The sequence below is a fragment of the Liolophura sinensis genome, chromosome 10 (assembly GCF_032854445.1).
Source record: "Liolophura sinensis isolate JHLJ2023 chromosome 10, CUHK_Ljap_v2, whole genome shotgun sequence".
Classification (NCBI taxonomy): domain Eukaryota; kingdom Metazoa; phylum Mollusca; class Polyplacophora; order Chitonida; family Chitonidae; genus Liolophura; species Liolophura sinensis.
In genome coordinates this window covers 5,144,552-5,159,199 of record NC_088304.1, presented here as the reverse complement: position 1 = coordinate 5,159,199, position 14,648 = coordinate 5,144,552, and the positions used below count along the sequence as shown (strand labels likewise).

The 14,648-nt window shown below is 42.9% G+C and overlaps 1 protein-coding gene across 2 annotated transcripts in view; it reads right to left on the bottom strand.

Moving 5' to 3' along the window:
- Positions 1 to 14,648, bottom strand: part of LOC135476130 (sarcalumenin-like) — an 85,515-nt gene that overhangs the window by 57,676 nt on the left and 13,191 nt on the right. Inside the window, exon 1 of one of the 2 annotated variants that reach the window (XM_064756043.1) lies at positions 11,768 to 11,842. The exons of the other annotated variant lie outside the window; for it this stretch is intronic. The gene's annotated coding sequence lies outside the window, so the exon portion shown is untranslated. Of the gene's footprint in view, positions 1 to 11,767; positions 11,843 to 14,648 lie in introns of those variants that run through there. 2 annotated transcript variants of the gene reach the window in all.

Below are 14,648 nucleotides of genomic sequence, written 5' to 3'. Positions count from 1 at the left end.
GTATCTGCTCTCCTCATTTTACAGCTGAAAGCTATACAAGAGGAATACAGCTGAATTTTCACCACGGCACCTGGACATAGTACTTATAAAATACTATTAACTAAATTTAAAACTAGTACATGCTAAATCTCTGTCCACTAATACCGAAGTCCACATCGTTTATTTTGCACACGATTATATGCCCTTATAGGCATAGCCTATTTGGAATGCCAAAAATACCATGTACTGGTCGTTGCCACCGAACAGAGGTTTGAATTGAGAATCCCTCAGGGAACAGAATGATATTTATTGTGAAGTGGACAGAGGAAAAGAAAAGCAAAAGTATTAAATCACATCAGAAAAACGCACGGAATGTACAGTTTAACAAAGGACAAAGGTATATACTTTACCAGCAGATATTCCCAGTGTGGTTGGAAAATACCTGGACAAAGATCAAAAGGTCTGAAAACTCGGAAACTGAAGCCTGGCCAGAGATGTCAGTGTCATACATTGTAAATCTAAGGTCGTCCACCAGGGGTTCAAACTGATACAGCCGTATACATATTTCTATGTAGCTGAAATCCAACTCGAAAATGTGATCGTTTTGATACGAATTCCTAAAATATTTAAGCCAGCTAGACTTGGGTTGGCCATCTGTGACGTCATCCGCTGAGCCTCACCGCTTTACTGGTCGGCTGGCAGGAGATCGACTAGGTCAGGGTATCTATTTTTTTTTTGTTTCGGTGGATTTAAAGTCATCATTATGTTCTCAGAAGGCCTCCAGGAAAGATAATGTTTAAACAGGTTTTAATCTTTATAATTAGGACCGGTAGTTAAATCTGAACACTAATTGTTTAAGATCGAGATTGTCACTTCAAAACAGTTGCCTTAAAAGTTATAACTCCTATGTGCAATCAGCGGAAATATTTTTAACATCAATTGTTAACTGTATTGTACGATCTCTTTGTCCAAATGGGCCCTGAAGATTTAATATTGGCATAACCAGTTTTAAATTTAGGATATTCTAAAAGCTATTGTTTAACCATACATGAGTGTGTTTTAAACATTAGCTTGCAGCTTGCCTAATTTACGCTCTACAAAAAGTGAAGACAACATATACATAAATACCAGACAGTCCCATGCCAGATTTGTAACTATTTAATGCAAATCATTACATGTGTCCTTAAAGAGTGAGTGAGTGCTTGGAGTTTTTTTTCTCAATTTTTCAGTCAAATCGCGACGAAGGAATCCTTTGGGTGCATGTACGTCTTTTATCTAGTGCTGCTTCACTGAGACTACTTACCGAAGGCAAGTAAGCCACCCCGCCCGAGCCCTTACACTTTTATGAGTTACAACTTCCTCTTTTAAAGTCTTAGGTGTGTCTAAAGATGTACATGTATGCAAATGAATGTTAATCTGTTAAATGTGAATATTAAATATCACACATATGTAATAAAATATTAGAAAGTTCAGTAAAAACAATTTTTGGCCTGTAGCCACAATGGCAGAAATTGGACTGTACAGTGTACAACTCTGTTTGGAGGTCAAGTCCCAAAATGGTCAGACAACATTAAAGATTTTTTTGTCCATGAGCCACATACATTTGTAAAAATGGATCTATTAGCGAATCAGTAAAGGATCATGAGAAACACAAAACAATATTATTTTCTAATAGGGTTCCAGAACATGAATATAATGCCCACTGTCTATTTTTAGTTTCTTTTTCCTAAAACATGGTAGTGAAGAGTGTATGACACCACGACGCCATGAATGTTAATACATAATGGGGCTCAATGGGAGAGTTTCCAGGAAACAGAGCAATGCAGGGCTAGACTTATAGGTAACATTCATCATCCTGTACACATGTACCAGGCAGGATACACAGTTATACGGGATACACAGTTTATATGCGAAGAAAATAGAAATTTTGTGTGTTTCAATGTTTCAGCAACAGCTTTGATAAACCAAAGGGTGTCTGAGCCACAGGAGGACAGGATATAAAATCATGTGATCAAAGCATTTTTGAAGTTCAGTAATCTATCAATGTATAGCTCCTCAAGAGATTGAACAAAGAAAACAAGCTTGGAAGCTTGCATGCCTATTGTATTAGAGGAGACACATTGCTTTATCAAGAGAAATTTGTAATGGCCTGGAAATCCAGCATGGCTGATAGCAGCCAGAAAGTAAGTGTGAAGAAACTTAATCCCAGGGGTTGATACCCCTCAATGACTTCAACCACTGTAATAAGATGATCAGCTGTGAGAGACAGACAGATGGACAAACTGTCACAAGGACACCATGGAGAGCAATTCCTTGTAATCTCTACCCTTTCGCGGCAGGAGACAAAATTTCTGAAGCATACAGAAGCCGGATGTACAGAGGTTTCTGGAAGCCCATAATCTGTAACGTGAAATGGAAACATCAATGTGCAGAACACATCCAGCAACCAGTGGTGAAAAGGTAAGGCCTACATGCCGAGCCAAAAATAACAATATCAAGCATGAAACAGGCTGAGTGGCACTGACATAGACACAATGCCCCATTTAGAGATCAACCCTACATGTTCACTAAAAGCAGAGCTACACCACACAGTCACCAGGCACAGTCCCGGCAGACCTACACCACACAGCTACACCAGACACAGCCGCTCCAGGCACAGCCGCTCCAGGCACAGCCCCAGCAGACACAGAGCCGACAGAGCAGCACCACACAGGCACTGGACACAGCCCTCCGGCAGAGCAGCACCACACAGGCACTGGACACAGCCCTCCGGCAGAGCTGCACCACACAGGCACTGGACACAGCCCTCCGGCAGAGCTGCACCACACAGGCACCAGGTACAGCTCCGGCAGAGCTGCACCACACAGGCACCAGGTACAGCTCCGGCAGAGCTGCACCACACAGGCACAGCCCCGGCAGCACTGCATTGCACAGGCACCAGCACAGCCCTGGCAGATCTGCACCACACAAGCACCGGACACAGCCCCGGCAGAGCTGCACCACACAAGCACCGGACACAGCCCCGGCAGAGCTGCACCACACAAGCACCGGACACAGCCCCGGCAGAGCTGCACCACACAAGCACCGGACACAGCCCCGGCAGAGCTGCACCACACAGGCACCGGGCACATCCTTGTAGCCAAACCTTCAATACACCTGAGCATGCCAGATAAAAAGAATTTCAAGGATGCAGCGTTGTTCTCTAGGCTATTTATAAACACAGAGCTTCTCAGCTATAGAATACAGTCGCATCAGGGCAAATTTCTGACAGGGATGAAAGTGTGAGCATTCTTGATCAGGTCATGCCGGCACGGTCATATCTGGAGAGCTGCAGATCTGGACATTTAATATATTCAATCTGTACGCCTGGGACTGACCACGCAGCCAAAAAGCCAGCATGATCATTCCCTCTATTATTATCACCTACAACAGAGTTAATTCTTTAAAAAGCCAGTGTTGGAGAAACTGCATGTATGTGTACAGATCAAGGTGGTTCCGACATGACAAGCCAGACAGGATCTACAGTATACTTCAGCACAAATAGACCCATACAGCCTTCTCTGGCATATCAACCCATTCATACGCAAGGAAAGGAACCTTTTCCATCAAGATCAGCTGAAATATCTTGCACTAGATGACTAGTATGCCCATTAGTAAAACAACCAGTTCTGGCCATTTTTGTCAAAGATTAGATATTTTGAAAATCCTGATTCCCCTTAAAATCAGCTGACCGCCCCTCATTCCTACATCATACAAAATCTGAACTGAATTCTCCCGGAAAACAGGAGAAAATAATCCCATTATGAAAATCATGTGATTTATCATCTGATTGCTTACCATACTTTTTCACCTATACGATGGTGATCAGTTTCATGTCTCAAGGAAACTGGACAGAGCCATTTAACTGATGGGCTCGTATGCTATAATTTAAGTATCATTATTATGAATGTAGGTTTCTTGGCCTTCAAGGTGTGCGTTAGACAACTGTTTTAACAACACCCCGATGAAGACTGATATAGGCAAAGAGAAGAGACATCACAAAATACCACACGACAAAACGGTATTGCACAACCAGACAGTGGTAACAGTTCAGCTATAAATACCAGCCTGTTGAATTACCTCACAGCATACCATTATGTATATCAATAACGCATTACTCTGGCTGATGCAAGCCAAGTTGGAAAGTCGAAGGGAGCAAAAACCAATGCAAGTAGTTTCACATACTGCATGCACTGTATACAAAATGTAAAGGTAGAGGTGGCAATTTTAGCAATATTCCTGTAGAAGATGTTTGGTTTAAAAGAACAAATGAAAATCAAAAGCTTTATAATTATCATTAAACCTGAACGCATAACATGATGTAAAAACATATGGGATTTACTTGTGAACATTAAATCTTAAGTTGTAATAGTTAAAGGTCGTTTGAAGATTTTCAATTATGTTTCCAAAAGAAAACTGAGGAAAGTCTCTGTACAGGAGTTGGAACTTGTAGATCAAAGACAGCTTAAAAGCTTCACCTGTCCACATAATTTATGTCTAACACTTAACTGCTTTCGCACAAATTGCCATTTACAATGCGAGGATGTGAATGAAAGCGACGATGTGAATGAAAGCAACGATGTGAATGAAAGTGACAATTGCTTGTGAAATCCTGGAAGACTAAATTATCTTAATACAGAGCATTAAATCAAATACAATTATATTAGTTCATACCGGTATATCAGTAGGCCGACATGTACATAAATTTCACGACTCATTAATGACAATATATATGTGAAGCCATACAGAAATCATCCTGACCATCTATCCCCCAACACACCACCCTCCCATCCACCCACCTTTTTGGAGATGTTTTTTTTAACACGACCTTTTTTCTACCTATAAACATAATTCTCTCAATCTCCCCAGGATCATGAGTATCACAGCCCAATGAGGTAACCGTTAACCTCGCCGGCTGACATCAGGCATGAGCACTAGTAAGTGTTCGTCTTGTGATAATTTTAGTTGGCAGAGAGAATGAAGGTGGAAACAAACTTCAAGCTCATGGAACTGGGAGGAGGTATGCGGGGGTGTTTACAGACAAGTATCACTTTTATTAGACCTACAAAAATAGAAACCTTCTAAATATACTTTGTTATATACGTAAATAAATGAACATTCACACCTATCCAGATGACGGGGGGGGTTTGTATACTTGTATACTTGTATAGAATAGTGTAGAGAAAAAAAGCTAGGTATATGTAGGCAGCATGTATTGACTATTCACACTAGCACAGGTATTTCCCCACTAAATTACAACCATTTAATGAGCCTTCCACATATCACATCATGGAAGATAGTACGCGAATAACAGACATGTTAGAGTATATACATAACATGGCTTTTGGGAATAGTCTATGCCTGAATCCTTTAACCCACCTCTGCAACCAATATTTTCAAACATGCTAAGAGAGCTATAAGGTGCAGAGAAATAATCTGCACAGTTTAATGAAGCTTGCATCTTTAATGACACATACTAATCATTTCTTTTTCATAGTTGTATGCATAAATTCCACTGAAAATGAGGTTTAAAAGGAGGAAGATTTACAGTAGTAATTTATTCATTCAACTTGTGTTTAATTTTTCACACATCTATGTCAGTTTGCATTTGTTGTTTATTGCTCGAGTGTTTAGAGTAAACCACTGACCTCTGGCATGTAACTGATGAGCTTTCCTACTTGTGATGTAAAGACTTATACAGCCCATTGGTGGGAGACAAGCGGTCCTTGACCATCATCAGACAAGTGTCGTCCACTGCTTTTAGCTACCAAAGCCCCAGAAACTACGAGAGTGGGGAATCTACAAATTCCTGTCCTAGGCCTGGTGGGAACTCTAGTGTGACTGAAAGGCTTAGAACTAACCTTGACCGATCATTCATAAAAGTCACAAGTTTGGACGATCATGATGTACAATTTACATAAGACGAACAGGTAGAAAATGGGCTGTTCATTGGTCATCTCTAGAGACATGATACATCCTCCATTTTCAGCAAAAATTTTTTATTGTTTGCCCATACCTGCACGTGGGCTACACCATTGTGTCATACCCCAAGCAGAGTTCCAGTGAACACTTTATGCAGAGAACAGTTGGAGTTTCTAGCCTGGGCACCAAATCATTTCTGTTTAGGTAGTATATATACAAGGAAAATGGCTATCCTGTTACCATAACAACCGTGAAAAATGGACAAATGCCAGGTGTAACACATCGTCATCTGTATATGTTTGTTCCAAAACCAACAATTAAAACTCTGCAAGGAAAACAGGGTAGGTGGGGGGTGGGGGGTGGGGGGGGGGGGCCTGGACAGGAAAATCAAATCTATTCATATCCTATATATGTATATAGAAAATGTCTATCTAGTTACCATGACAACTGTGGAAATGGACAAATCTGAGTTGCAACACATTGTCATTTATGTATCCATCAAAAGTTTAACACTGTCAAAACTGTTGGAGTCCTAGCCCGGACATGAAATCACATATCTATATAGTATACATAAGGAAAAAGGTTATCTGGTAATCATGACAACCATGAAAATGGACAAATCCGAGTCATGACACATTGTCATCCGTATCAATGTGTACACCAAACATTAAAACTTGATGCAGAAAACTGTTGGAGTTATAGCCGACACGAATACGGACGGGCGGACAGACGGACAAAATCACTATGACATAATACTCGGATTAGGTGCCGATCTCACTTAGTTATTTCAAAATTTTAAATACGATCTTAAAGATTATTGTTCGGCCTTAGAAATAAAACTATTGTCCACCTTATCAATGTTATCTTAAAGCAAATGTGTCTAAGTTTCAGCTTTTAATACCAAAAACTAAGCACTGTAAAGAATTTATAAACTTTGACTTTGATCAGAAATGGCTTTGTGAAATCCACCCTAACTTCCGTACCTTTCAGTATGCATTTATTTACAATGTTAAAAATTATCTCTTCATGCTCAAAAACTCTGTATTCAGGATCCTCGTTTTCACAAATGTTTTCTTTGAATTTAAAGGGCTTGCATAATCCCAAAAGATAGAGGGTAACTTTTGACGATTTGCAGACAAGATTTCCTCTTCATCTGGAGAAAAGTTTCCCTGAGTGATAAATGAGATGTACGGATCTGAAACCCGATACCATAAAACAAAAGGAAAATGTGAAAATGGAAGCAGAACTACATAATCAGTTCGGGTTGCTGCAATAAATGAAACAACAGTAATCAAATGAAACCCATCAAAATGCATTGCCTCAAAATTTTTAATCAGGATCACCATGATAATGTGATAATACATCAGTAATCTGGAGCACAACACACTGTCTTCTGAGTGCTGAATGTCAATTGTTCTGCTGCTGCAGATCAAGAACTTGGTCACCAAGTAAAAAGGGTTTGAGAAGGGGAGAGGAAAAGTGACTGAGGGTTGAGGGGGGGGGAAGGAAAGGGAGAGGGGTTGATGCAGAGACTGGGGGACAGGTCTGCAGAGACCACACAGGACAAGAGTGACTGGTCTGTGGACTGAACAGAGGAAGGGGAGCAAGTCTGGAGGAGTGGCCAGGTCGGCGGAGGCCACAGAGGGGGAAGAGGGGGACAGATCTGCAGAGACCGCAGAGGGGGAAGAGGGGGACAGGTCTGTAGAGACCACACAGGACAAGAGTGACTGGTCTGTGGACTCTGAACAGAGGAAGGGGAGCAAGTCTGGAGGAGTGGGCAGGTCTGCAGAGGCCGCAGAGGGGGAAGAGGGGGACAGATCTGCAGAGACCGCACGGAGGGAAGAAGCGGGGCAGGTCTGCAGAGACCGCACAGGGGGAAGGGAGGAAGATGGGGAACAGGTCTGTAGAGGCCACAGAGGGGGTAGAGAGGGGGCAGATCTGCAGAGGGGGTAGAGGCGGATGAGTAGGAGCAGTTCTGTAGACAGCACGGGGAAAAGGGGGGAGGCTGAACAGGGGGAAGAGGGGGAGAGGGCAACTCAGTGGAGGCCGGAGAGGGGGAAAAGGGGGAGCAGGTCTAAAGAGGGGGGAGAGGGAGAGCACGTCTGCAGTGGGGAGAGAAGAGGAGCAGGTCTGAAGACCGAACAGTGGAAAAGGCGGAGCAGGTCTGTGCAGACTGCACAGGGGAAGAGGCGGAGCAGGTCTGTGGAGACCACACAGGGAAAGAGGCAGAGCAGGTCTGAGGAGACCGCACAGGGGAAGAGGCAGAGCAGGCCTGAGGAGACCACACAGGGGAAGAGGCGGAGTAGGTTCGTGAAGACGACACAGGGGGAAAAGGCAGAGCAGGCCTGAAGAGACCGCACAGGGGAAGAGGCAGAGCAGGTCTGAGGAGACCGCTCAGGGGTAGATGAGGAGCAGGTCTGTGGAGACCGCACAGGAGGAAGATGTAGAGCAGGTCTGTGAAGACTGCACACTGGGAAAGGCGGAGCAGGCCTGTGGAGACCGCACAGAGAGGAGACGAAAAGCAGGTCTGTGAAGACTGCACACTGGAAGAGACAGAACAGGTCTGAGGAGACCACATGGGGAAGAAGCGGAGCAGGTCTGAAGAGGATACAGCAGGCCTAATCTGGCTTCAGAAGGGCATGGGGTGGAACCACCCATGAAGGGCACCTCATTGTTGAATATTTTGAGGTGGGGGGGAGAGAGGCAGAGCAGGTCTGTGGGGACCACATATGGGTAAGAAGCAGAGCAGGTCTGTGGGGATCGCATAATGGGAAGAGGCAGAGCAGGTCTGAGGAGGCCACACAGGGGGAAGAGGCAGAGCAGGTCTGAGGAGACCGCACAGGGGAAGAGGCATAGCAGGTCTGATGAGGCCGCACAGGGGAAGAGGCATAGCAGGTCTGAGGAGACCGCACAGAGAAAAAGGGAAGGGGGGGGGGGGTCTGCGGAGAACGCAGATGTGGAAGTGGGGGCAGGTCTGCAGTGGCCACACATGGGGGAGAGGGGAGAAAAGCCGCATATGGGGAAGAGTGGGTTGGTCTGTGGAAGAAGCACAGGGGGAAGAGGGGGTAGGTCTATGAAACCCGTTAAAGGGGAAGGGGGGGGGGGTGGAGACCCTATAGCGGTAGTGGGGGAGGAGGTGTGACCCCTAGTGTGACAGAATTGGACATGGGTCCTAGCGTCATTGGGTTGGACAGGGTGACAGCATTGGAAATAATGACCAGATTGGACATTGGTCCGAGGGTTTTGGTGATAGAGGAGCCATTACATGACCAGACAGCTAGGGGGTTTGAAGTCACTAGGATTCGATGGTGGCCAAACAGACTGGACGCGAGATTTGCATGACCAGACTGAAGGGGGATTAATGGCTTGGCGACTAGTCTGACAGCACTGGGGCCTGGCCTAATCTGACAGAGGTAGTGTGACAGCATTTGTGGGCAGGTCTGGTCTGACAGCACTGGGGGCAGGTCTAGTATGACAGCACTGGTGGCAGGTCTGAGTTGGGGAACGTCTGGTTTGACAGCATTGGGGCCAGGTCTGGCGTGACAGCGATGGGGACAGGTCTGACCTGACAGCACTGGGGCAGGTCTAGCGTGACAGCACAAGGGCAGGTCTAGCGTGACAGAACAAGGGCAGGTCTAGCGTGACAGCACAAGGGCAGGTCTAGCATGACAGAACAAGGGCAGGTCTAGCGTGACAGCGCTGGAGGCAAGACTGGTGTGACAGAGCTGGAGGCAAGACTTGTGTGACAGCACTGGAGGTGACACGTGTGTGACAGCACTGGAGGCAGGTCTAGTGCGACAGCCCTGGAGGCAGGCCTACTGTGACAGCGCTGAGAGCAGGCCTAGTGTGACAACGCTGGGAGCAGGCCTCGTGTGACAACGCTGGGAGCAGGCCTAGTGTGACAGTGCTGGGGGCAGGCCTAGTGTGCCAGTGCTGGGAGCAGGTCTAGTATGACAGAATTTGAGGCAGCCATGACAGGGTAGAAATCCAAACACATGACTGATTCAGCTAAAACCAAGGCTGCCCTGTACTGTACCAGGTGCCGCCCACTCCCAATTAGAGGCTACCACAAAGGTATATACCTACACGCCCACTTTTGTGTCTGGAATGAGCTTATTGATTTTTGGGTGCAGATCAAACAAATGGGATTGTGAGAATACACATACTAACTTATGACCTATGTGGGTACATCCCTGATCCAGTTCACCAGGTGTTTCCAGGGTTTCTTGTCACACAGACAGATCCATTCAAATAGTTGACGTGGTTTTAACCTACATATAATTACACATGTCACTAATTCTATATGAATGAACACATTCACCCAAGTCAGTTTTGACTGAAGTAAAAATTTTGAAATGTGATTTACATGCTTAGCTTGATCTTAGAAGGTTTAAAATTAAAAAAAAAAAAAGATTTATGTAGAAAACAAAATGTATTTCAGTGATCATAACCTGGGTATTACAATGAAAAATCTCTGGATCCAGTAATCAAAAAGAATGGCACCAAAAATGTTCATACTCATCTACATATGGTCCTCAGCAGAGTGATATCTACACTTGTAACTACGAATGCAAGACACATGTTGTGTAACTACGAATGCAAGACACGTGTTGTGTAACTATGAATGCAAGACACGTGTTGTGTAACTACAAATGCAAGACACGTGTTGTGTAACTACGAATGCAAGACACATGTGTAACTACGAATGCAAGACACATGTTGTGTAACTACGAATGCAAGACACGTGTTTCGTAACTGCGAATGCAAAACATGTTAAGCAATGTAAAAATTTGCCAAGTTTCATGAAATCCGTGGAATATTTTAGGAGTTGTGCAGACGAGCTGTTATTTTTTTTTTTTTTTATATGAAAATCCAGACAATCTGCCAATGATGAAAACTTGGAAAATAATTTACGGACAGAAGCTAAAAATCTCCATAATAATTCAGCATAATTTATTATCCCAATTTTGAGGAATATTTGTTGAACACCACAGGCCTTGCATTCACAAGGTCACGACCATAATCACCTTTTAGATGGTGATAACTTAAAAATTAATTCAATTTCCAATCAATCTTCAAGCACAATAACATGTCATCCACAACACATTCACCAAGATCCATGAAAATCCAGATGGCCCGTGGAAAACCACCTACCTTTGGCAAGTTACTGACAAACTGTTAACATGAAGAACTTGATTCATACATGAAAATTGCTCTAAGTTAGTGTTCACTACCAGAAACATGGATTAATACATGGCTTTAATAAAGAGTTATGAACAGGAAAGGAAAGAATACAAATATCTGAAAATGACCAATTTAATTAAAAGAAAAAATAAATATGGGCAGTGGGTAATGCCAAGATGAAATGAGGAGTTACTGTACAGAAGGAGCCAAAAAAAAAAATGTAGGCTTGATGGAGAAGGTTCATGTCAAATTCTTAAACATTTGTATACACTACATTATCTAAATAAAAAAAAAACATTTAACAGTAAGTCTACATAAGTGTATGCAATCCCACTATTACATCATGTCATTTCACAATTTGCAGCTACAAACAGAGAAAGATGCTTGCTCAGGTCCATAACATCCATACATATATATCTGTAGACACACAACCAACATCCAAGAGATAGAACAGACAATTGTGACAAGCATTCTTATCATAAGATGAAGATATGGGTGTAAAGGTACACATAAATTACCTTGGGGGGAACCTTAAATAAGCGAAGCATTATACAGCTCCAACATGGCACTCAAAAATGGCTGGAAATGAAATAGGCCAGGAAAATATAAAGACAGACGTAAAAGGGTATTAATCAGAAATTACCATGGCGGGTGTTGTTGGAGAATACCCTGGGGATGTAGTCAGCTGTGACTATATAGGTAGCGGCTAACTAAGCCTGGGTGGTACAGGAACACAGCTCTAGTCTCCTCAAATCAATGTGGTCTCACTCCCTACACAACCGGCTTCCCTTCACCATGTGCTCTCCCCACTGGTCACCAGGATCATAGGCTATTTTTAGACTAGCCTATCGGAGGGCTGGGTTAGAGGCTGTCAGCCAATCAGATGGCTAGGAGGCCTGAGTCACTATCAGGGTGTAGGTTTGTCAGGCAGATTTATATATATGTATGCAAGTGTGGTGAGGATAAAGACAGGACTACAGACAGTGCAAGGTGTGCAAGGATACATGGAGTCTACACAACTACATGTCATCTAACACTAACCAGTGCAAGACCATGCATTTCATAATGTAAAAAAAAAGGGGCATGTTGTTCAGGTCTCAATCTGTATTGTTCCAACTCACATGCTATCATTGATCTCCTGACTGAGCCCAGCCTTTAGCCTGGCGAGCCGGTCGGTCTGGTGATCAGCTGATCTCTGTCTCTGTACATGCACAATAAGCTCAGCCGGCTTGTAAGCTCTGAAATCTGCATGCTGTGGCAGAGTTAACTTAGATCCTGTACCTCAGGCAGTCATGTATAACGGTCATGACAGTATCAACTACCTAGATTCTGTATCAGGAAGAATCACAACCTAAACTACATGTACAACGTAAAGGTCACCCTGGACTCTCAATTTCAATGCCACAATGACAATGACAGCTCTTTATCTCTGCGCCTATTAAACATGATGTTGTATGATTGGCTTATTAATAAGCCATTATGACCAACATCTAGAAACAAAAAAAAAAAAATACAAAATTTTATTATTCATGTATACGGCCTTAATTTTCACAGATTAAATAACATGAAATTAATATATATATATATTCATACATTATATATATATATATATATATATATATATTATATATATATATATATATATATTCATACAGAATTTATAGCCTGTAAGCTCTTTAAATTCTTTGCAATAATATGTGTATCTGAATTTGTACCACACCTGTCTGATTTACTTCAAAATTTAAATTCTATTTACATACACAGGTATTTCACATATGCATTTAATTCAGAATTTTATTCCACGATGTCTGCTCTACTCCTATACTTCCTGTGATTTTAATTTTTTTTAATTTTTAAACAAAATTTGACCTGCAGTTTAAGTACGCACCTAACATGGCATACAGAACCCACGTCTAATTACGACAAGAGAGAGTACAACATTCCATGTACTTTCTTTTCACATCTTATTTATTCATCAGTATTAACTGCTGCACCTCAAGAATTTTGACAGTTGCATCAAGCAAGTGCTTTACACATCTGGACCAGTTGAAATTCCCACAGCGGTCATAGCCTTTGAATGAATCCAGTGCTAGGACTTATTTTTGATTACATCAGAAAAATTTCAGTCATATTGTGGTGAAACTGCAGCCAGTGAGTGTCAAACCCTTAAGGACACCAGTTTATGCAGACACGTATGGGAAATACACACGGTCCACAATGCAGCATCAAACACATGGGAAAACTCATCGCCTTGCCTATAACAACCCAATTTGCATGGAAAACCAATCCAGTAGTCAGTGCAGCAAAAAAAACATGGAAAACCTAATCACGTCACTGAAAAGACAGGTATGCATTGGAAATAGACTGCAGCGTATTTGGAGAAAATTATCTTGTGATTTACACAGTACAATATACTTGAAAAGCTAATGACATTTAGTTACTATGATATATATGGAAAACCAGACACGATTCAGGGTCGTAAGGTGTGCAACTTCTAACCCCAAGGTACACAAAATGCGTGTTTCATCCCACCCTTGGACAAGGAATTTGTTCATTTCACCCCTTTTTTATTGTTTGAGGGACTTTTGGTGACGATATGTTTTCTCAACACTTTCGAGGCTGTATGCGCAGTCTTTGAGCCATGGAGGACAACTGATTGTCTTCTCTCTCTATCCTTGGAATGAGATATATCAGTACTTTAACTACCGTATATGATATACAATCATATTTTAGATTAAGTTTCAAAAAGATTTAACTTATATCACAGGACACCACACATACAAGTTTTCCCTCATATCTGTATGATATAGACAATTCAACTTAACGAATAATAGAACAAATCAATTATATAAGTGTTGTCAGTCTTATCAGTCAATGTCTAGTCTACGTCATTACCTGAGAAAGTATGGATTTTTCTGTCAATAAGTACATTTATTTACAGGTAAGGTGTGTGTAATGTAAGGCATTATCATCTGAGGTTGTACACATGCTACAAACAGGAGAGGGTACCTGATACGTGATATTTATGTAGATGTAAGTTCAGATTTTTACTTTTGTTGAAAAGAGGACTGAATTCCTAGCATTTTAGACATTTAGACTACAACAGAGATAATAACTGTATTATTGCATTTCTACATTGAAACTCAACAGATTTCAATATACTGCCTATTTCACAGTGGTATAATAGACTATACGACAGCAGAATGGCGTATGCAGCCAGCCAATCGGACAGACAGTCGGACAGCCGGCCAGCCAACCGGCCAGCGTAACGGACAGCCAGCCAGCCTATCAGACAGACTGCCAGCCAGCCAGTCAGCCAGCCAGCCAGCTTGCCAGCCAATCTGACAGATGGCCAGCCGGCCAGCCAGCCAGCCAGCCAATCTGACAGACGGCCGGATAGGCGGCCAGCCAGCCAGCAAATCGGACAGACGGCCGGCCAGCCAATCGGACAGACGGCCAGCCAGCGAGCCAGCCAATCGAACAGCCAGCCAGCCAATCGGACAGACGGCCGGACAGACGGACGG